The following is a 23,901-nucleotide window of genomic DNA, read 5'->3' as shown; positions in this document are numbered from 1 at the left end:
CCCTGAAAATAACTGTTCTGACTATGAAATACACATATAAAGAAGGCACTGAGAAGTTCAACTTCTTCCTCATCCTCAGTGATAAAGTTCCTCATCTCATCCTATATAAAGTGGAGATTATCCTTGGCCCTCCCTTTGCTCTTAATGTATTTGTAAAAAACATTTTTTGTGTTGATCAGATTAGTTCTAACTTGGCTTACGTCTTTCTCATTTTCTCTTAAGATATTCTAGCAACATCCTTGTACTCATCCCAGATTGCCTGTCCCTTCTTCCAAAGATGGTAAACTCTTTTTTTCAGGCATCTCAGCAGAAGTTCCTTGTTCAACCTTTCTTCCCTGATGACTCATGTTATAACATAGGGGATCAGCCTGTAGAAACCAGGCTCTTTTTAACAGGGCCAATCATCAGGGCAAGATACAATGGAACAAAATGAAACACAGTATGTTCCACCCCCACATCACTTTTTTTTTTTTTTTTTTTTTTTTTTTTTTACTGTAAGGATGGCTTATCATTGGAACAGAGTTCCCAGGGAGGTTGTGGAGTCTCCTTCCTTGGAGATCTTCAAAAACCATCTGTGTATAGTTCTGGGCAAGCAGCTCTGGACATCCCTGCTTGAGCAAGGGTTTTAGGCTAGATGACTTCCAGGGATCACTTTAAGCCTCAGCCGTTCTTTGAATGTTTGATTCTGTGACTTTTTTTGTTTGTTTTCAAGAAACCAATTATGGAAAATATAAAGTCTATATGTTCTCACTTATGTAACAACTATTTGAATTATTTATCATGAAATTATGGAGTTAATTATCATGTCTGAATTTCACACTTCTGATCCTGATGTTAGCATATATTAATGCATCTTTTTTTTTCTTAGCCAGTACCTCTAACTACAGGAATATAATGCATACAAAAAAAAAGGAATTGTGTACAGAGAGACTTCTTAATCTGATATGATTACTTTTTATATACATTCCAGTTTTTTTAGAAAAGTCTGAAATTCAGTTCTCTTCATAGGTGAATCCAAATTAGCTTACAGTGAAAAGCAGTTCTGACGTCTTTAGAACTGATGGTAAAGTTTTCTAGTTTTATAAGGATTTTAACAATTATTTTGAGGGAAGTAGTTTAAAGCATAGGGAGATATAGTTAAATTAGGGATGTTTTCTTTTTTTTTTTTTTTTTTTTCCTTTAAAGAAGGAGGCTATCAACTTTTTTTTTTTTTTTTTTTTTTTTTTTTCCTCCCCCACTAGCAAATAAGTGTTGAGAAACTGGAACTTTGTCATACCCATCTACACAGTCATTTAAAAGGAGATTTTCCCTCAGTTAGATGGCATATGATATTCAGAGTTACGACCTGTCTAAGGCTGATCTTTTTTCCTGTTTGTGAGTTCTGGGCAATTACCAACAACATTAAATGCAGTAAGATCAAGTGCCAGATCCTATAACTAAGACAGGATTAGTCCTAAATACATGCATAGACTGGGGAATAAAAGGTTAGAGCAGCCCAGCGGAAAGTGCTGCGGGGGTTCTTGTTGATACAATATGCCCTTGCAGCCAAAAGGAACAAAAGTACCCTGGAATGCATTGGGCACAACATTACTAACCAGATCAAGGGAAGGGATTGTTCTGTTTTACTCTGGTGCAGCCTCACTTTGAACACTGTGCAGTTTGGGGCACCAAAATATAAGGATATGAAACCATTGGAGAATGTCCAAAGGAGAGCTATGAAGATGGTGAAGGTTCTAGAGGACAAGACGTATAAGTAGCAGAGATCAATATGTTCATCTTAGAGAAGTGAAGACTAAGGATTGTCTTGGTTTCAGCTGAGAGTTGATTTTCTCTTTTTCTTCATAGTGACCTGTGTGATGCTATGTTTTGGCTTTAGGAGAAAAACAATGTTGATAACACAAGGACGTTTCTAGTTGTTGCTGAGCAGTGCTGTACAGAGCTAAAGATGTTTCAGTTTCTCAGCTTCTCACACTGTCCCATCAGGAGCTAAGATGGGGGCTAAGAGGGTACAAAAAGTTGTGAAAGGATAGAATCAGGTAAGCTGAACCTAAACTGAACAAAGGAATCTTCAATACCGTATGACATAATGCAAAAAGACTTGAAGAGAGTGAAGAGCTGGCCAAGCAGGTGACCACTGCTCAGAGACTGGCTGGGCTTTGTTCAGTGAGTGGTGAGAAATTGCTTTGTGTATCACTTGTTTTATGTGTGTATATATAATAGTATATATACATAAGTATAAACAGTATAATAGCAATGATAATTATACTGTTATTTCTTTTATTTCTCTCTTCCTTTTCCATCTTAATAAATACTTTTTGTCTCAGTCTATGAGGGTTTTTGTTTGTTTGTTTGTTTGTTTGTTTGTTTCCTTATTCTCTCTCTCATCTCATCTGGTAGGAGATGGAGTGAGTGCGGATCTATGTGGTGTTCAGCTGCTTGCACAGTTAAACCACAACAAGGTGTTAATGTCTTCTCTGGTGACCAAAGATAAGACCGGGGGAACAACATGAAGCTGCATTAGAGAAAATTCATATTGTATGTTAGGAAAAGATTTTTCACCGAAAATGTTCCGGGCACTGGAATAGGCTCCACAGGAAAATGATCATGGCACTATAACTTCAGAAGTTCATTAAGCACTTAGACAACACTTTGAGTCACATGATTTGATTTTTGGTTAGCCCTGTGTGGAGTCAGGACAGGGACTCAATGATCCTTGTGAGTCATTTCCAATTTGGAAATTTCTAACATTTTATGATTTTACATCTAAATATAGCTGCATTTGCTATCGCTTGATACATTGTTTTCAAATTTCTTTTACAAAACAGCATGGAGTCACCTGTAGCCACTTTTTTTTTTTTTTTTTTTTTTTTTTTCAATTAGTTATCTCTATGGATGTCTAACCACTTTAGTTACAATGATACCTTTTCACACGCTGCCAATATCTGCATTTTGTAACTGTTGCTAGGTTTTGTGCTAATGACTAGCTGTGAACAAACACTGAACCAGCTTTCATGTAGCCATAAAGAAGTATTGAAAGATACTATTAAATGTATTTGTATTATGAAAATATTAACAGTTTGGTCGTTATAACAAGAGATAAACAGGCTGGACAAACACAGATTCAAAGTGCAAAATAATTGTGTACTGGCTGATGCACACAGATATCTGAGAATATCTCTCTACTGTGTTAAGCATTCACCAATCCCAATATAAAACATTAAATGAATTTTCTGATGCTGTTGGTCATATGGGAAATGTTCAGTACCTCCTTCTCCTTGAAATGAGAGTGATCATGGATGATGCTCAACTACTGTAGTGAAACTACTTCCTGCACATCCTCCCTTTCACCTTAGGATTCTATGTATTTACACGTCATGGTTTGCTTTCATGAAATCTTGAATCTTTTCAAGAATCCTACTTTTTGTTTATTTATTTATTTATTTTCTCTCCTGTATCTTTTACTATTTCATTTTGCATAGTCTGTACTCTTTTTCAGATATTAGCAATCTCCTCAAAATTTGCAGGAACCTAGCATAACAGTACAGTTCTGCTTTGAAGTACTTCTGGAGAATTTACTATAAAGACAGATTTCTAGGCCAAAAACCTACTTTAAAAAGCAACTGATTTTGTTGCATTACAGCAAGTAAAAAGTGATTTATTTTATTTCCTCCCCTTGCATAAAAACAAAGATGAAGCCATACTTTTACAGAATTGCAGCAATAAATTAATTGAACTTTCATTCTTCTTCTAGCAAGCTAAGCGTGACATGTTTGCTTGGAGTGAATTTTAAAAAACTGCTTAGTAAAATTACTGAAGGAAATGCATTTGAAAAATGTTATTGGGGAAAATAAAAAATAATAATAAAAAATAAAACAGCATCAGCAACATAATAACTTCTAGTACTCTATCAACTGTTAGAAAAATGTTCTGGTAATAAAGTAACAAAATTTTTCTCTGGAGTCTCTTTAAAATGAACGAAGTGTATCAAAAAAAGTAAACTACAAAAGAATGGGGTAGGGTGCTTCTCCATAAGTTGTACTGGATGTGGAGGAATAGTTTACCTTAATTTCTATAGATCAAGAAGGAAATTATGAATGAAATTACTGGGAGTATAGGTAATACTTGGAAATGGGAATATATAATAAAATTAATTTTTGTGCAGGAGCCAAGCGTATGATTCTTTTAAATAGTCTACTTTAAATGAAAGTTGTGAAAAAGACTGATGAAGAAGTAATAGTTGGAATATAACTCTTGAGAATAGAATAATTAAGATTAAAGCATTTTTAAGGCTTCTAACTATCAAAGCAGGTGGGCTAATCACTCTGAACTTTTAAACATACTTACAAACACAGCTAAGAAATTCAGGTGCTCAAACTGGTCCTATAGAATTGGTGGACTGGGACTTTAACTTCATAGGGATGAAGTTGCTTTCCCTTTGTCTTTGACACTCGGGTGTGACCAAAACCAAAAAGACTGCTAAATATAAAATGTACACCTATTTACATCAATTCAAAGATTGCCAATAAAATCCTCTGAAATGTATCAGTATTAAATTAAAATATAGAATTATAGAATTATTTGAGTTGAAAGGAAGTTCTAAAGATCATCTAGTCCAACTTCCCTGCAATGAACAGGAACATCCATACCAGGTTGTTCAGAGCTTGGTCCAGCTTGATCTTGAATGTCTCCAGGGACAGGAAATCCACTGCATCTGTGGACAGTATGTTCCAGTTCTTTACTACCCTTACTGTATTTATTTATTTATTTATTTTCTTCTTGTTTTCAGCCTAAATCACCTCTCCTTTCATTCACCTGTTCCATCACAACAGGTCCTGAAAAAGTCTGCCTCCTTCTTTCTTATGGCCCCTTTTTAGATACTGAAAGGTCACTGTCAGGTCACTCCAGAGCTTTCTTTCCTCCAGGTTGAATAATCCCATCTCTCTCAGCCTATCCTTATAAGAAAGTGTTCTATACCTTGGATGATTTTTGTGACCATCTGGATGTGCTCCAGCAGGTCCATGCCTCTCCTGTACTGAGGGCTCCACATCTGGACACAGTACTCCAGTAAGGTCTCACTATTGCACAGTAGAGGGACAGGTTCAACTCACTTGTCCTTTTAATGCAACCCAGGATGTGATTGGCTGCATGGACTGTGAGGGCACATCGCTGGCTCATATCCAGCGTATCATCCAATATCCCCAAGAACTTTTTGGCAGTGCTGAGCTTCACCCTTACATCCTCCAGCTTGTGTTGATAGCAGCGGTTGCCACGACTCAAGTACAAGATCCCACACTTGCTTTGTTGAACCTTACAATCTGCTCCTGGACCCACTGGTTGAACCTGTCTAGGCCTCTCTGGATGGCATCTTGTCCTGATTTGTGTTTATTGTATCACACAGCTTGGTGTTATATGCAAACTTGCTGAGGATGTACACAATCCCACTGTCAAGTAATTGATGAAAATAATAAAGATCATCAGTCACAGTAATGACTCCTGAGGGACACCACTCACCACCAATCTCCATCTGGACACTGAACCACTGACCATCTACAATCTTCAAACCAATTCCTCTTCTATTGAACAGTCCATGTATTAAATCCATATCATTCCAATTTGGAGAGAAGGTTAATTTGTAGGACCCTATTGAAGGCCTTACCATAGTCCAAACAGATTATATCAGTGGTTTTCCCAGTACACATTGATGCAGTTATGCCATCAACTTATGCACTGGTGCAGCTATATCTTTCTATTTCTCTTTGTACAATACTGACAAGCAGTTTGTTACTGGTGTTCCTGTTCTGAGATAAGCTTCTGGGAATACAGGGCCTGGGTTTGTAGGTTTCGTTTTCATCTTTCTTGTAAAAAGACATCTTCTAAATTTGGAGTGGATGTCTATTTTAATCTTATGGAATGAAACACTGTAAAACACTGCAAAAAATCAGTGGAATAAATCTTCATTTCTCCCAGGTGTTTTGCAAGCATTTTCAGGTTCTTTGTTTCATTTATATATATATATATATATATCTTTAAGATACTTTAGATTTAAAAACACTGTGTATGTGTAGAAAGCAATCAGAAAATCACCTCAAATCCAGCTTACATCCCATCATGTAATTCAATCAGTATTTGTTACCTGATTAAAATATTCACAAAACTCCTGCAGTTACACATCATGAGGTAAATAAAAATTAAATTAAAAATAATAATTAAGGTGACTGAATTCTATCCTAACAAATGAGAGTTCATTATCTTCCAAAGCAGTCTAAAACAAAAGCTTGTTAAAGAACAACATCTAGTAAAGATTACAGATTAACAATGTTTATTCATATGGGATAAGTTGTTATGAGATTGTGAGGTTTTTTGTTATGCTGTGCTTTGCATATGCATGAAAAGTAACTGTTCTGCTGAGAACAAAAGATCTTCACAGTTTTGGATACCAAGGATTACTTCACTAAAATCAGCCAAGCAAATTTAACTACATATTAATTTAATCATACCTTTCTATATATTTATTTAATTTAAGGCAGTAAGAGTCATAATGAATACTGAGTGGCAATAGCTTTCCTTTCTTTCCCAGATACAAACAAATGCTGATAAGAATTTCTGCTTTTCATCTAAGAGCTTTAGGTATTTCAATTTTACTTGGGTACCTGGAAAAGAAATGGAAAAAAAGTTATTCTAGGAGTTATTTTAGAACACCTAAATGACTCTGCAGTTATTGGTCATACCAACGTAGGTACAAGAGGGGAAAATCTTGTTTAATGAATTTAAAATCCTTTTATAACAGTGTTACTCAATTAGTTGCCCCAGGAAAACAGTTGCTGTAATCATTTTGAATTTCAGCAAAATATTTGGTGCTGTCAGTCACAGTATCCTAATGGAAAGAATATCCAGCATATAGTCAGACAGAAACATAATGCAACGGGTGAACAACTGGCTGACAGGTCAGTGTAAAAGTGTGCTCATGCAGCTTCATCTCAAGTACAGAAGGAAATTTTGGACACCACAGTGTAAGAAAGACACAGAACTACGAGAGCACATAAACGAGGGCTACAAAGATCGTGAAGTGTCTAGAGAGCAAGAGTGGTTGAAATCAGCAGATATGTTCAGTCTAAAGAAGAGAAGACTGCGGGGAAACCTCATTACAGTTTATAGCTTCCCCACAAAAATGCTAGGCAGTGGAACAGGCTCCCTAGGGAAGTGACTGTGACATCAAGATTGCCAGAGTTAAGAAGCATTTGGACAACACTCTCAGAAATGCAGTGTGTATCATCCGAAAGGATGATACTGTATGGAGCCAGGAGCTGGACTTAATGATCCTTGCTGGTCCCTTCTAAATGAAGCTATTATTTTGGCTATTTTGGCTAATAAGAAGAAAAACAATCAGATAGCAAATATAAATGAAATACAAATTTTATTCTTTATTAATAAAAGAAAGATCAATCTATTAAAACTGGACTATGAGAAAAATAAAGAAACAAATATATTATAAAACCATACATGTGAAAGCAGCTCTATGTCTTTCTAAATGCCAATGAAAAAAAAAATATATTTTTTTTTTTCTTGGAGCTAGAGAAATCAAATTTCTAAATTTCTATGTATTACAGTGGATAAGGGCTTTTTTTTTTTTTTTTTTTTTTTTTTAAGGGGATTAAATGATGGGGTGACAGTAGCCTGCTGTAAAAAAAAAAAAAAAAAAAAAAAAAAAAAAAAAAAAAAACAAACAAAAAAAAACAGATAAAGATTAATAGAAATCCATGTATACACCATATTTTGTAAGCTGTATTGCTTAAACAGCAAAAAATGCAGTTCTTAAATTCTTATCAACGGAAAATGTTACAATCTTTCAAATTATTCTGTGTGTCGTATATATATGACTAAAGCCTGATTAGATTTTAGACAAATCCCAAGAGATTTTTATACACTTTGCCAAGAGATCTGATGAAAAGTGGAAAATTAATTGGTTAGTGATCAATCCAAAGTAATGAGATGCATAATGAATTCCCAGGAAGAAATCTATGCAAAACCTCTCTTCCTTTGAAATACACATACACCCCTTCCTCAAACCCCGTGACTAGATATTATTTACTTTAATAATCACTTGTCTGTTTAAGATTAAATCTACCTAGTATTCTGTGGAATTGTGCTCCACAGATCAAATTCATGTTGAATACGCATTTTCACAATACTGTGATTCCTTAGTTAAACCAGTAACTTTTAGCCAGAAAGTATCTTATACTATATATTCAGCAGAAAGAAACCATAATGAAATTTTCAGTAAGACTTGATTGAAATGAGCATGTTCAAGCAATAAGCTAGAAATCTAACTACTACTGATAAACGTGTTGAGAATATGTAACTTCAGTATATTTTAAATACTTGAATAAATTAGTTTCTTGCTGTGGTTAGTCCAAAACTGAATTTCTGGCTAGAGAAAATCAAATTTTGTAAGAAGAGTTGTTCAGTATCCCTCTCTTCCTTACTTATAGTCAGTGTGTATGGAAGGTGTCATGGAATTCTCTCCATATCTCTCTGTGTCCGTAACATTTGGACAGCAGGCTCACAGGCCCACTGGCCTTGAAAAGGGGAGGTGGGGAGAGGAGGGAGTGTCAATGGTTTATGGGCCAGATTGGCCTGGTACTGTGACTAGGGGATCCATGGACCCACACCCTGAGAAAAGAGGAAGGGGAAAAAAAAGGAAAGGGTAGCAAGATGAGAGATGGGCCTAAAAATGTAACAGCAGCTTCTGGCTTTGGGATCTCAGCAAAAATTCCTTTGTTCCCACCTTCCAGGCCTTGCCAGCAGATAAGAGGGAGAAGGGATGCCCATCTGCATCCTGTTTTTCACAGGGCATGATGGTATCATTCCCCAATTTTCCCATACCATGCTGGAGCTATTTAGTCACAGGCCAGATCTTCAGCCAGTAAACACTCCTGAGCACTCTCTTCCAGAGGCAAGCAACTCTGGAGGAAGGGGCTTTCAAATGTTCCCAGAGGGATGTCAATTGTCGGTAGCACCCATCACTTGCCTCCTCAACAAATCAATCAGGGACTTATCACAAGAAATACCACAGGAAGCAAGCTTTGAGCCAAAAAACAAAGGATTCTCACAAATACCAATAACAAAAATCATAAAACCATGACAGATGGAAAACAAAACAAAACAAAACAAAACAACAACAACAAAAAGAAAAACACATAAAAGTGGAAAAATGTTTTCTTTAACTTCTGTTAAATGTGAAGCCAGACCAGAAACACAGCTGTGCCTCTTGCTATTTTGGTGCTACTGAAGAAAATGATAACTAAAAGTTTGACCTTTTATACCTCAGAAAGCACTAAATTTCAGCCTGAACCCCCAGCATTTTTACACTTTTATGGAAAAAGAGTATTTCAATCATCCATGTGGCATAGAAGAGATATTCCTTCATTCTGATCATAAGTTCCATTCAAAGTAATGCAAAATGGATTTGTTGGATACTTCCTCTTGTTCACTCCAAAAAGCTTCATTTAAGTCCAAAAAAGCTAGACTAGAAAGTCTATCTGCTACCTTAACTTAAAATAATTATAATAGTAGTAATTGATAGGAGCTACAAAGCTCATATCTCCCCATGAGGAATTTTAGAACTTATGTGAACTGTTCAGGATTCTGTCTGGCAAGAATAGATGCAGAAGAAAAAACTGCCTTAAATCCACTGATTTGTTACAACTTCAGGCCCATTAAGTTTAAATGTGCTTTAAACTCATTAAAATTAATGGGAATCAAATGCTTTTTAGTGTTTTTCTGAAGGTAACAGATTGGTGAACTGAGACCTCAAATACTGTTTTCTCTACACAATACTTAAAACATTTTTAATGTAGACTAAAACCTCAGTCTCTCAGGATAAAATAAATTGGATATAAACTTGATCTGTTCTTATTTTGTGACTTTTTTGTTTTTAATAACTATAATATTACAAAATATTTTCACATTTAAAATATGGGGGGGAGGGGGAGAAACATTAATAAAGTAACAGTATGGAGATAAACATGCAACTTTCTCTGCCTTGGTTTATTGTGAGCTATAGACGACAAAGTAAATCCATTATATTCTGTAAATTAACAGTTCATTACACTTCACAAAACCACAGAGAGGATAGTCAGGATGACATCAATATGTCAATCAATGCTGCCTTGCTCTTCTCAAAGCAATTTGAAACAGGCTGCCCAGAGAAGTTTTGGATGCCCCATCCCTAGAGGTGTTCAGGGACAGGTTGGATGGGGCCATGGGCAGCCTGGTCTGGTATTAGATATGCAGGTTTGTGGACATGCATGCAGCAGATGAGTTGGAACTTGATGATACTTGAGGTCCCTTCCAACCCAAGCCATTCTATGATTCTATTCTACAATTCTATGTACGCGCTCCTTGATGACCAGAAGTATACAAGTCATCACAGAATCACAGAATGGCCAGGGTTGGAAGGGACCTCAAGGATCATAAATCTCCAACCCCCCTGCCACATGCAGGGCCACCAACCTCCGCATTTAATGCTAGACCAGGCTGCCCAGGGCCCCATCCAATCTGGCCTTGAACGCTTCCAGGGATGGGGCATCCACAACCTCTATGGGCAGCCTGTTCCAGTACCTCACCACTCTCTCTGTAAAGAATTTCCCCCTGATGTCCAACCTAAATCTCCCCTCCCTCAACTTAAAACCATTTCCCCTTGTCCTGCTGTCACTCACCCTTCCAAAGTGTTGCTTCCCCTCCTGTTTGTAGGCTCCCTTTAGGTATTGAAATCCTGCACTGAGGTAACCCCGCAGCCTTCTTTTCTCCAGGCTGAACGAGCCCAGCTCCCTCAGCCTGTCCTCATAGGGGAGGTGCTCCAGCCCCCTGATCATCTTTGTGGCCCTCCTCTGGACCCTCTCCAACAGCTCCCTGTCTTTCTTGTACTGGGAGCTTCACATAACTAAGATAAGAAACAGAAGATAAGAGACCTGAGATTTTTTACTTGTCTGGCAAATTCTTGGACCTTGAATATGTTTACTGTAATATACTGTCCTCTGTCTTTCTGTTTTGCCTGGATGTTTCTGGTGAGTGAAAATGTTGTCAGTAGTCTTTTTATGTATAGGTACAAATACTAGGATAAGAAACAGAAGTACTAAGCTGATACTTTGTTTTGGAACACTGACATCAGAAACTGTTCTCTTATCCCACAGAATGCAACTGAACAATCCTTGTAACATGAAAAGGAATCAATCAATCAATCAATCAAACAAACAAACAAAAAACCCACAGCAATAAAAATTCTATAATTAGAGACATATTAGTAACAAGTTTTTAGGAAAGTATAAAATGTACATATGTATACACATTCACCATGCATATAGTGCTATGACCTGGATTTCTGGGGCTTCTGAAGAGTAGTAAGAATATGCATGACAAAGAATGCATTAAGATTTTCCTGAATTACAAATGGAAAAGCATCCTCCAGATACTCTGTATTAAATCTACTTAAAAGAAAATTGGATATGTATAAGAAAATTTTTAAGATGAATTAGCAGAGAGTGTATACTTTGATGATTTGTCCAAAGAGTGGATGTATGAACACACTGAAGTAAAAGAACCTTCCATGGGGGAAAAAAATAGCTGTTATAATAAGGATCACACAATTTAGCCATAGGGAGAATACATCAGGATTGGCCATAACTAATTAGATTAGAGGCAGTTGGCTGCCTGTAGATTAAGTAAATATAACTGTAAAACTCACATTCCTGAGTTGCTCAATTACATTTTTTCAGAATCAGGTATGCAAAATCGGTCAGTTTAGTATCCCACATTGATACAAAGTTTACTACTACTTAGTTATCAATAAAGAAATTACGTATTCTACCACTATTTAGTCTCATACCTTGCCCTTATAGCCTGGATGCAATCTGGATGCAATAGCAAAACATGTGCTACGATGCAACCTAGGGCCTGAACACTTCTCTCTTTGGCCAGTGACGTGTCCTGGTCACAGCATGCTGCAGCCCTGATCTGAGTGGTGCCTATCTGTTCCCTGGTTGCTATTAACAAGGCACTGCCTGGATGGACACCTTGGGGTGCTCTGAACAAGTTTACCCTCACTGGTCCTGATTTTCCTATCACCTCAGTCCAGTATCATTGCCTGGCCTCAACCTGTCCCTGTCCATACGGAAGTGCCCTGTGCTCAGGATTGGGTCTCCCTGGTGTTCCTGGCTACTCCGAGCCTGGCTAGGGCAATGAGCTGCACCCTGGTGCCAGGCCCTGCTCTGATACAAATCGTGGCAAGACCCTGTGGATCCCAGCACCCTGGCCACATGGTACTACTTGTCTACTGTGTGCCCAGTCAGTGTGCTCCCTCGTGTTCTGTTGTTGTTTATTTTGTGATAGTTTGAAAGGAACCAGTTATCTGAAGAAGACTGTGGCAGCCTGTCACTTGGCTGTACCAAATGTTACATAAAGGCATAAAATAACTCTCAAACCACAACTGTTATGTTGAATATAATTTCTTCCTATTTTCTTTTTATTTTCTTCAGTACAGATATTTATTACACAAATAGAAGAGGAGTAAAAAAAAAGATAAATCAGGGAAAAATAAGATTTAGAATAGCTTATAGCTTAAGGCTACTATAATGACATCCTTATGTATTGAATAATGTATTCTGGTATTAATCAGGCAGATAAATAAGAAAAAAAAATCATCACTATTTAATAATGGAAATTTATAAATAATATCAAATAAAATAAAGGACAAAAATTAATATTTAACAAAGTCAAGATTTGATTGTATTTCACTATTTACAAAGCAACATTTACAACCTACATTTAGTAAATAGTATGCAGTAAATCAATATTTAATGATAAAATCAATGTAGTAATAATTTTAAAGAAATGAAGCTAGTGCAAGCATTTTATTTGTAACACTAACTTCAGCTGATTTTTAAATGTCGCTTTTCTTCTCATTCATCTTCAGTTCCCCAACTTTAATTTTACATTAAAAAATATATATATATATATAATAAAATAAGGAAAGAGAGAAAGAAAGAAGCTTTCTGTAGCCATCTGTGTCTTTTAGTTCTCCACATTATATGAAGGAAAGAGTGATCTGCCTCCTCCAGCTACTCCAGCCCAGTGCTTCTTCTGCCTGGCCACTAAGGCCCAGCCCAGTCCAGTGGTGCCTGGGATCCCTGCTTCAGTCAAACTCACATCTCCAGACTCAGCAGCCTGCTTGTGGATGCCCGAGCACAGGCATAGCCTTTCTGCCTTCACAGCAACCTGCCCAGATTTCAAACACTCTCACCCACCCCTTCTCATTGGGTGCTCCAGTGTGAAGTTTGACAGTAAATGCATATGCACACTCCAAGCAGATCTGGTTCAAGGCATATATAGATGCTGCCCCAGCAGCCAGCAGCAAGTACGTGGGATGTGACCTGTGGCCCTGATTATTCACCAGCATGGAGCCTTCGCTCGCCCGTCTTATCCTATGCTCCAGCAGTTGGTCTGGGGATACACACTGCTCCTGTCCCAGGATCTGGGAGTTGAAGACTCTCAACTATTCCAGGAGGTGATTCTGAGACCTCACTGATTCCAGCAGCTGGCACCCTGAGCCACACAGAGGCTCACAGAAGTTCATTCCTCCTCATAAAGTCTTCCCAGGAGCAGGAGTCCCTGCAAAACAGAGACAAAATGGGTTAGCATGAGAATACATTGAATTAAGAGAAGAAGTAGTAAGACACAAAAATATGGGACAGATTGTGGTAATCATGAGCAAGGTTTAAGCCAGACAAGGTCCCATTATACATGTCCGTCCTCTTTTATACTCTTTTCTGTTTTTCTTCCCCCTACACACTCGGAGCTCCTATCTTATCCTTCTCCTACACATTACATTATCAGTTTGCAAAGTCTCACCATTCCGTCCAACATGGAATCATAGAAAACAATGTTTGAGTTGGAATGGTCATATAGTCCAACTCCCCTGCAAAGAATTGGACACCTATAGCTAGATCAGGTTTCTCAGAGCCCTGTCCAGCTGAACCTTGAATGTCTCCAAGGATGGGACTTCCATCACGTCTCCAGGCAACCTGTCCCACTGCCTCACCATGTTTATCTTAAAAAAGCTTTTTCCTTCTTTCCAGTCTAAAACATCCCAGTCTAAAAGTTATCCAGGCTATTATGTCAGACCCTGAGGTATACAAGTTAATATTTAGCAAGAAGATAGGAGAAGAAAGAACAGAATGCAGGGATCAGGCACACTATTCAGCCAGACCAAAATACTGACCAGTCCAGTTTACCCTATTTTTGTTACTCCCTTCTCCCATATCCTTCATGGGTTTACACAGCTCCACCAATTCCCACCTATTCTAGTCCTTAGCCCCCATGGTTCACAGTCTTAAGCTGCAAAGTCCAGGTTGATCTTACTGGAAGATGTATCTGTGTTTTCCTCACAGCCTGTCAATTAGCAGGACTGGGAGATTTGTTCCTTGTCATTTTTTTCCATGTTTGTTGTGTAATGTCTGTTGGCATATTCTGTTTCTGTTTCCCCCTCTTTTCCTTTCGTTTCTGAACACAGAAGGTATCCAATTAGATAACTGTTGGAATAAGCATTCTTACATTCATCCCCTGCCCTCATAAGTGTGACTGACCAGGTTTGGTTCTCATCACTTCTTCCCTTATCTTACTGTTAGGTTTGTGTTCTTTTATGTTCGAGTTTATGACTTCTTCCTTGTCTTATTTTCTCCTGTTAGAGTGAAAAAGATCCTTGACTAGATACCTTTAATGGAGAGGAAAACCTCCTTCCACACTTTAACACATTCGAGATTTTGTTATTTTCTTTTTAATGTGATAAAGGTAATTCTTATTCAGTTAAAACACTCCAGATTCTTTCCAACAAAATAAAACTGTAATCCACTAAACAGACCTGCTTCAAAAAATAAGAAACTGATAATTGCAGATGCATTTTAACTTTAATTTTATTTTTCATACGAAAAATAAATTCTTCTAGGGTTTTTATAAACATGCAGTCATATCTAATGATTTTTGTTTTATTTATTTATTTATTTATTTATTTATTCATTCATTCATTCATTCATTCATTCTTTGTTCTTCTGTATTTTTATCTCATACAATTCCCTGTTTCCCCAAAGTCTTAAAGTCTTACATTTTTGGCTATCATTTAGAAAAACTTTTTTTTTTTTTTTTTTTTTTTTTTTTTTCCCCCAAGAGACATACCTATACTATCTGCTTCAGTATTTTCTGTAGTATTTTTGCTTTGGATAGCTGTTTTTAATGAGCAAAGCATCAGGTTTCACATGAGATATGTCTCATATGATTATCCCAAATGAAAGTTACAGTTTTTTCCCACTAACTTAAAAATACTTCACCAAGCCTCATCCATTTTTACAGAACAACAGAATTCTTTTAAAGAGACATGTAATTGTGTTGAATTTTGAAAGCATTGTAAATTATGCACAATCAACAAAGCTATTATGTGGTACTGCAGAATGTACAACTAATGAAACTGTAATCACCAGACCTTATCATTCTAAGTGAAGTTCTAATTTAATAGTATAGTCTCATATCCTCAAGAGACATCTAACATTTATTTATCATGCCAATTTCCATTACCTGATAAAAAAAAATATGTGTTTATTCTTTTAAATAATGCTAATAGCATCTTGAAAAGGTCTACAGTTTCAAAAGGTTTGTGGCAATGTACACATATACATCACATTAATATGTACATGCTGTAGTATACCTCATTAGCAAAGGATTTTATAATTAATAATTTGACCTTGCAGATGTACCCTTCTGTGACCAGGCCACAGATTCAATTGGTTTTGTACCTACAAAGGACAAAGAATACATGAAATGCACTGGATTTTCATCTTCTCACTTCACTTCAGGTATTTGCTCACTGACATTATTTTCATCCTCCTAATGTCCCACTTCTGAAGTTCAGTTCAATTTGCAAACTAAGACTTTATTTTGCATGCAACAAATCAGTAATAAGTATTTATAACTATTGTGGAAATATTTTGTGAATACTGCATGACTTGGCCTTAGCTGAAGAATTGTATTGCTGATAGAACTTTCATACAATTCCCATCCATGCTGGAGCAAAGAGGGACTCAGAAGTGAGATGTCAGTGAGAAAGGCTAAATGTCGTTTGCTTAGAAAACACAGACAATTCTGGTGTGAACACCACTCACCTACCACATACATCTTGAAAAAACAGAAAATTAAACATTTCTAAGCACCCTTGATAGTACCTTCCACTCTAAAATTCATTTACAATATATTTTAGTGAGGAATCTAGCACAATGGAATAAACATGGAAATTTCAATAGTAATAAATTCACAATTTATGTTCAAACACATGATCATATTATCTCTCTAGTTCCAAAAAATAAGTTTCATTTTTGTTGTGTAGTTATGTAACTAGTCATTTCTACCTTTCTCTTCCTATGCTGCAGTTTCCTCATTCACTTTCTATTAAATAGGGATGAAAAATCTGAACAATCCATGAGAACTGTCTTCACCTTCTAAGGGAACTTTTCTCTCAGCTAATATTGGTATATTGGTTAGAATCTTATTCATGGTAGCATAGGAAGATATTAATAAATATTCTTTGTAGCCTGAAGAGTTTATGTAAATGTTTCTTTGAGTTTTATCTCTTGAAGCTGTCTCACACATTGTTTACAGAATGGCCAGGATTGGAAGGGACCTCAAGGATCATTAATCTCCAACCCCCTGCCACATGCAGGGCCAGCAACCTCCCCATTTAATACCAAACCAGGCTGCCAGGCTGTTTAGTGCCTCTAGGATATCTACTAAATTACCAAAATCACTCGAGCTTTTCAGAACTCTTGCCTATGCACAAAACAAAGCATCTAAATAATTTTGTCCTTATTTCACTTAAAAAAAAACTCTACATAGGCTTGTCTGTTTAACATTATTCAGTGATAGATGGTTACACTTCTTCACAAGATTATTGATAATGGTGTCCTTTTTATTACCAGTGACAATAGTATTTAAGATATCCAAAGTTCAAAATATAAATCAGTTTTGCTCAGATCTTTCTTATAATAAAACATGTTTAATAACTGAAATGTAAATTATGTTTTATGTAATTATTTCCTTTGCTATCAAAAAGAAGATGCCTGAAGAAACATCCTTTGTTAGTGATGCATCTTCCTGCTTACCAAGCAAGTTGTCAAAAATATTTTAAAAGGTTTATGTTTCCATTTATAAAACTAGATATTTTTCAGTATAATGAACTCTGTCTCCAGACCATGGAAATAGAAGTACTTTACTTCTTGGAAGTAAGTAAGTAGTACTTTTTTCATGGAAGTACTTTAATTTAATGGGGTCATGGAAATGAGCATTAAGAACAGGTGAGAATGCTTTCTGGAAGTGGGCAACAGTACTTATGCTTTTCAGGACTTATTAACAGTTTGCATGATACCAGTGAATAACTCATTTAAAAAAATCTACAATTGTTGCTTTTCCCTACCTAAATAAGCAGGAGCTAAAAAAAAAATAAAAAAATCACTGATTCATAGAATAATAGAATTGCTCAGGTTGGAAAAGACCTTAAAAATCATGGAGTCCAACCACAACCTAACCATACTACCCTAAATCTAACAACCCTTGGCTAAATAATTTCGTTGAGAACCACATCCAAATGGTTTTTAAATCACCTCACTGGAGAACATGTTCCAGTGCTTAACAACTCTTTCTGTAAATAAATTCTTCCTGATATCCAACCTAAACCTTCCCTGGTGCAACTTGAGGCCATTTCCCCTTGTCCTTTCACCTGTCACCATCAAGAAAAGAGCAACCCCGCTTTCACTGTATGCACCTTTCATTTATTGGAAGAGAGTAAGAAGGTCTCCCCTCAGCCTCCTTTTCCCCAGACTAAACAGTCCCAGTTCCTTCAGTCTCTCCTCATAAGGCATATTCTCCAAGCTCTCCTTGTTGCCGTTCTTTGGACATGCTCCAGCACCTCAGTGTCCTTTCTGTGCCAAAGTGCCCAAAACTGTACACAGTACTTAAGGTGAGGCCTCACCAGTGCCAAGTACAGGGGCAGGATTAATTCCCTAGTCCTGCTCGTCATACCATTCCTGATACAAGCCAGGATGCCATTGGCCTTCTTGGCACCTGTGCGCACTTCTGGCTTACAGACAGCCGACTGTCCTTCAGTACACCAAGGTCCCTTTCCATCAGGCAGCTTTCCAGCCACTCCTCCCCAAGCCTGGGGTTGTTGTGACCAAAATGCAGGACCCAACACTTGGCCTTATTGAAACTCATACTGTTTACACTGTCCCATCAATCCAGTCTTTTCAGGTTCCTCTGTATGTTTTTCTCCCCTCAAGCAGATCAACACTCCTTCCCAACTTGCTGTCATCTGCAAACTTACTGAGGGTGCACTCAACCCCCTCATCAAGATGATTGATAAAGATGTTGAATAGGAGTGGTTCCAGTACTGAGCCCGGGGAACACCACTAGTGACTTGCTGCTAACTGGATTTAACTCCACTGACCATAAATCCTTGGGCCCGCATCCAGCCAATGTTTCATCCAGTGGAGCGTACATCTATCCAAACCATAGGCAGCCAGCCTCTTCACAAGAATGTTATAGGAGACAGTGTCAAAGGCTTTACACAGTCCAGGTAGATCACATTGACAGCCTTACCTTCATCCCCTAAGCGGGTCACCTTGTTATAGAATGAAATCAGGTGTATCAGACAGGATCTACCATTCTATAACCCATGCTGACTGGGCCTGATGCCCTGGTTGACCCCTTGGTTGGTCCATGATGGCTCCTGAGATTGTTCCATAACCTTCCCTGGCACTGAGGTGAGACTGATAGGTCTGATAGCTACCAGGATCATCTTTCTGGCTTGATAGCTACAGACCTATCAGTCTCACTTTAGTGATTCATTGAATCATAGAATGGTAGAAATGTTTGAGTTGGAAGGGACACATAAAGATTGTCAAGTTCAACTGTCCTGCATTGAACAGCTAGATCAAGTTGCTAAGATCTGCATCCAGCCTGACCTTGAATGTCGCCAGGAATGGAGTATGGATCACTTCCCCAGGCAACCTATTCCAGTGCTTCACTACCCTAATTGTAAGAAGCTTTTTCTTATATACTTTCTAAATCACCTCCTCTTTTAGTTTGAAAACATTTTCCCTTGTCCTATCATAACAGACCCTGCTAAAGAATCTGTCCATTTCTTTCTTATAGCCCCCTTACAGATAATGACAGGCTGCTATCTGATCTCCCTAGAGCCTTCTTTTCACCAGGCTGAACAGCCCCAGTTCTCTCAGCCTCTTTGCAGGGGAGATGTTTCATCCTTCGGATGAAACCATCATTTTGTGGTCCTCCTCTGGACCCATTACAACAGGTCCATATCTTTCTGTACTGATTACTCCACATCTGGATGCAATACTCCAGGTGAGGTTTCATCAGCACAGAGTAGAGGGATGAGATCGTCTCAGCCAGCTGAACACACTCATTTTTGATGCACCCCAGGATATGGTTAGCTTTCTGGGCTATGAGAGCACATTGCTTACTCATATCCATCTTACTATGCAGCAGTACCCCCAAGTTCTTTTCAGCAGAGCTGTGCCCTTTCCTTATATCCCCCAGCTTGTACTGTTAGTAGGTGCTGCCACAACTCAGGTAAAAGACCTTGCACCTGGCTTTGTTGAACCTCATGATGTTCTCCTGTACTGTTCGAGGTTGTCTAGGTCTCTCTGGATAGCTTGACCCTAATGTGTATTGATCGCACCAAACAGCTAGGTGGAATCTACAAACTTGCTGAGGATGCACTCAGTCCCATTGTTGATATAATTGATGAAAATATTAAAAGGTATTGATCCAAGTACAGACTCCTGACACCACTCATCAGCTGATCTTCATCCAGACATTCAGCTATTGACTGCCACTTCTTGGGTACAATCTTGCAATGAGTTTCCTGTCCATCAAACAGTCCACCTATCAAATCTCTCCAAATTTAGAGAGAAAGATGATTTGCGAGAATATGACACAGACCTTACCTAAGTCCACAGAAATGACATCAGTGGTTCTTCCCCTGCCTATTCATCCAGTTATGCCATCAAATTATGCACTGTGCCTTTCTCTTTATACAGTATTGACCAGCAGTTTGTTACTAGTGTTTCTATTCAGAGATATATTTCTGTATAGTTGTTATGTCTTGTCTGTAAGGAGAGGTAATGGAAGACCAGATTCACAGCATTAGGTAAATAAGATAAAGGCCAGATTAGATTAAGGTAAAACATAAACAGTCAAACACAATCATCAGTTTTAATGAGAAGACATAAGCTACAATTATCAAAAAAAATGGCACTTTAACACTTAGAATATATTTTATAAGGTGTTTGGCTAAACAATATAACCTTAAGGAACAAAAATAAGTCTCGTACTTACTTTATAACTTTACCGTGTATCAACTTTTTGACACATATGGCTCTTAAGAAATTGAAATTTCTTAACATCATATAATAGCTTTACCACAGAAAAAGATCAAAAGGGAAAACTGGGACAAAAAACAAGAGGCAGAAAAAATGGACAGAAAAAAAGATTTGACACTATTTCAAAAGTCTGTTTTGAGGAGTTCCAATACCAGCCCACAGCACTGCATGAGAGATAGAAAGATGAGCATGCTCATCCAAAGGGCATAGTCTTGAACATTCAAACAGCAGTGATGACCACTAAGAAGATGATGACATGAGGCCCCCCTCAGGCATGCTTTTATACCTGCTATGGTTGCAGGGGCACTGTCCCAAGGTCATAAACAAACAAATTCACAATAACAAGCTTGAGGAAAAAAAAAAAAAAAAAGTTTGTAACAAAAACTTAATCATGAGAAAGGCCTATTTGTCAGTGAAGCAGGACCATCCTGAGAGAAAACGGAATCTCATACATACTGATACAATTCACTGACTTGTTATCATAGCAATGGCCTTGAACTGCAAGTGTTTGAAGCACACCAAATACACCCCAGAAAATCAGAAAGTGTTGCTGTTGTTTCCTTTTCTTTTGCAGTAGTGCAAGAGTAGCCATTGATTATAATCTGGTGCTTCTCTGTACTTTGTACTTCTCTTGTCTATTCTTACCATATTCAACTGGCATATAAAAAGGTGCCATTTTTCAGGCATAGCAGGAATGAATTTGGCCATTAGGTTTCATATAAATTTCTTCTCTTAATTTCCTTAGAAAGAAGACATGACACCATAACTACGTAATCAAACTGTTTTTAAATAAATTACTTCTGCTTATCATTTTCTCATATTTTTATGAGAGTTTTTGTTGCATTATGACTTTCTACCCAGGTGCTTTTAGGGATCTATACACAATATTTCTGTCAATCAGAAGTGCAATAGAAATTACCATATCTAAACATGATTTTTGTGTACACAAACCCATGTAGAGTGGATTACATCCTAAACACAGTTAACTCTCAAAATTGCAAAATATACAAGCATGTGTAGCAAAGCACGATAAATTTATATAAAATTAAAAAAAAAAAAATCTAAGTGAAATTTAGATATACAAAGTATTAAGATTCTCAGAGCCAGAGCTGAATTTAACACACCAGTCAACAGAGTTGTGAGAAATACAATCAAGATCAAAAATTTCTAATCAGGCAAAGATCTCTGTGAAGAGCAGTTTATTCATTATTGCAATAATTTGCACACACACACTACTGACAAGGCAGAAATTGCACAACTAGTCAGTGAAATCCATTCCATTATATACTCTGGGTCCGACACAGGTAATGACTTTCCTGGCACTCATTGGTTGAGCATCTTGGGCTCACAATCTTCTGATGCTGTTGCTACATTACATTTCCATACAATATCTGTTATCAACCCATTGTTTTTAGGTATGTTCTGTACTTTTAATGGCGGTAGGAGGACAATATTCTCAAAAATTAGCACACTCATTCTGTCCTGTACCAGACTCTCCCCTACCCAATACTACCCTATATAGTTACCTTACCTAGTGCCTATTCCATTTCTACCTAGGTCAGAATGCCCCAGTCTCAACTTTACTCTGTTCAGGAGCTTTCTTTGTGAAAAACATCCTACGCTACATACAGAAATACTGGAAATTTCCAGTGCAAAAACACAAGCTATCTCTCACAGAATGAAGAACCAGGCAGTGCAATATAGAGTTGTCTAGAACCAGCATCAAATAACATAATTCTATACCCACTATAAATTGTAGCCCCATCACTGTTAATCCAGATATGATATTCAAAAAGTTATCTTGAAATGGCTTATATATCATCCTTGATCAAGATTTATATTCTATATGGTTGCATGAGGTGCAGGTGGCAACATTTTAACAGAAAAAGGCCTGTAGGTCTGGCGTCTGTGAGGAGACACCAAGGGCTGTCCCATGTTGGATGCAGCAAACTCCATCTGGCTCCAATGCACCTGTCTTGGGGTGATGATGAGAAGGAGCTTCAAAGTGAGGGAGTTGTGTTTTCTCTGCAAACCAATTGTATCAATCACGCAAATCTAGATTATATCATGATTTTGTCAATGAAATGTTTGATCTAGTAAGCTGTCCAGAAAGTAGAAGAAAACTCTCTTCTACACAAAATATTTGTATTTGTGATTCTTCAACCCCCACTTTTTCCCAAATTTTGGATAAATTTTCTAAGATTTTTTTTTTTTAATTATAATCTGACAGCTGAAATCCTCCTCTTTATCTTATCTTTTAGTCAGCTGATAAATCTAAGTTGCAGTAGTTCACTTGAAGATAATAGTTTATATCAATCTATATCTTAAAAAGATTGAAAATTAAATTTCTTAAATTGCTTTTTCATACTTCTATTTTTATAATGAATACAAATTATCACGAATTTACATTTGCTCTACCAGTATAATAATGCTTACATTTTTCTGTGGAAAGTTCATGGGAATGTATTTGAAATTTAAGAAATTTTATAATCTTCAGATTTTATTTTTTTCTACACAAGAACCAGATCAAGATAAGAGATATCTCATAGTGTGAATATTTCATTTTACTCTATTTTTGTTTTCTTTATACTTCACTTAAATAAGTTAAATCTCTACTTATCTTTACTTAAATAAGTTAAATCTCTAAATGAGAAATCTCTCCTGAGAAAATCATGATCACACCAGAATACATTTTACTTGGAAAAAAAAAATTTCTTTTCTTTGAACCTTTTGCAAAAGTCAAAAGCATATATGAAGAGAGTGAGTTAAACACCCAAAATCTATAAGCTGTAAGCATAAAGAAGATGAGCTGCTGTAACAAGGAATTTATAAGAAAAGTATTTAGGGGAAGAAATGCATATGATAAACACACAGAAAAAAAGCTTTTACTAGGAGATGATTTTAATTGATTTTAGGTGTTTTGTTTTTTTTTTCTTCTAAAAATGTTTCTAAAGTTTCTACTGAAAATCTTACTTATTAGAAAGCATTTACACAAATTATATTCTCAAAGAATGATCTCTGAAGTTTTTAAGTAATGCATTAACTTTGAGAATTTCTCCACTGTAATTTATTTCTAGAATAAACCAAATTCCTGACTATTTTATCAAATTAAAAGTCTGTATCTGTTCAAGAATCATCAGATGATGACTGACATGATGACACAGCTGTCATGTGAAGAGGACAAAGAAATTTTTCGGAAAGCAAACCCTTTTGTGTTCACGCTTGTCCTCGGATATCAGTGGGGCTGGGAGCAGCTGAGCTTAGATTCTGAGTGATGCAATAACTCTGTTCTAAGTTTCCTGAGAAAGTACTCAGCATAACCATGTGTGCAAATCTTACCCAATAGGAGTCTCTTTGAGGGTGGGAATCAGACATTCTCAGCTTGTTGGCTGGCCCTAGAAGCCAG

At 37.1% G+C, this 23,901-nt stretch overlaps 1 long non-coding RNA gene across 1 annotated transcript in view; it reads right to left on the bottom strand.

Moving 5' to 3' along the window:
• Positions 1 to 13,473: 13,473 nt before the first annotated feature.
• Positions 13,474 to 23,901, bottom strand: part of LOC149920156 (uncharacterized) — a 32,970-nt gene continuing 22,542 nt past the window's right edge. The window contains exon 3 of the long non-coding RNA XR_016468026.1: positions 13,474 to 13,665. This is a non-coding gene — a long non-coding RNA (uncharacterized LOC149920156). The remainder of the gene's footprint in view (positions 13,666 to 23,901) is intronic.

Source organism: Phasianus colchicus, chromosome 1 (assembly GCF_987193195.1).
Source record: "Phasianus colchicus chromosome 1, bPhaCol1.hap1.1, whole genome shotgun sequence".
Taxonomy (NCBI): domain Eukaryota; kingdom Metazoa; phylum Chordata; class Aves; order Galliformes; family Phasianidae; genus Phasianus; species Phasianus colchicus.
The sequence above is the reverse complement of the archived record's forward strand: the minus strand, read 5'-3'. Positions and strand labels throughout refer to the sequence as shown.